Raw genomic sequence first — 1,411 nt, forward strand, 5'->3', positions numbered from 1 at the left:
TGAAATGATAGAGATGATACATTTGATTTTCATCAGCAATAAAATAAAAACTCTTTTTTTTAAAAAAAATTCTTTCTCTCTAATCACGTGGGACTCATTTTTCGCTAACACACTTTTCATTCTATCTCTCTTACTTTGTATATTTTTGCATTAAAACACTTGTCATTTCAAATATTTTTATTAGGGAACGGATGAAATAGTACAAATTTAATTTAGAACCACCAATTTAATATTCAATACACTCTAAAATATAATTGTTAAATTACTTAATAAATCATTTTATACAAAGGAAGAAAATTAGATACTCCCTCTGTCCACTTTTACCATTTTCATCCGTCCCCCATTAATTGTCCATTTTCGCTTTTTACCATAAATGGTAAATAGGCTCCATATTTCACTGATTCATTTCATTCACATTTTATTATAAAATTAATATATAAAAGTGAGACTCATATTTCATTAATTTTCCAATTAACTTTTCTTTACATTTCTTAAAACCCGTATCGGAATTAAAGTACACAATTATTTGAGGACGGAGGGAGTATGAAATACTACCTCCGTCCCCCAAATATTGACACACTTTGACCAGACACGAGTTTTAAGAAATGTAATGGAAAGTGAGTTGAAAAAAATGGTGGGATATGAGTCCTGCTTTTAAAGTATTAATTTTATAATAAAATGTGAGTAGGATTGAATTAGTGGAATATGGTAAAAGTGAAGTGTGTCAAACTTTTTAGAGACGTACCGAAATGATAAACTGTATCAAACTTTCAGGGACGGAGATAGTGTTTCTTAACACGTGCCAATTTGGATGACCAATTGAAAAATTACGTTGTGCCCTCTGTGGTGGCCTATAGGCTACAAATTATTATCATATCTGATGGAGCTACCTCCAACCTAGCCTTACACCACATAAATTATACTCTCTTTGTCCTAAAATAAGCGACTCACATCCCTTTTTGGGACGTCTCAAGATAAGTGAATCATTTCCTTTTTTGGTATTCTCTCTCTTACTTTTTCTCTCTACTTTATTAACTCTCTTACTTTATTCACTTTCCACTTTACTAACAAAACCCTATTTTCTTAAATCCCGTACCAAAAAGTTTATGCTCATTTATCTTGGGATGGAGGGAGTATAGATTTTTTTTAATATTTTGGTACGTCTTTCAAAATTTTTCACTTATTTTTATTTTCTATCTTAAAAATTTATCACCTTTCACCTCTAAAAAAAAACTCTAGTTAGTGACGAAATTAGTGACGGCAGCCGAGAACTCAATAACTAGTGACAGATTAGACTGCCACTAATGCGAACTTACTATGACAGCTGTGGATTGTGTCTATGCAAACAAGAAGAAAGTTCAACGAGCTAGGAGTTAAGTTAGGCTCGGGAAAGTAGCAGCGACAAGCTGTG

The sequence above is a fragment of the Salvia hispanica genome, chromosome 6 (genome assembly GCF_029641045.1).
Source record: "Salvia hispanica isolate PSC_SH4W2 chromosome 6, Shi_PSC_v1, whole genome shotgun sequence".
Classification (NCBI taxonomy): Eukaryota; Viridiplantae; Streptophyta; class Magnoliopsida; order Lamiales; family Lamiaceae; genus Salvia; species Salvia hispanica.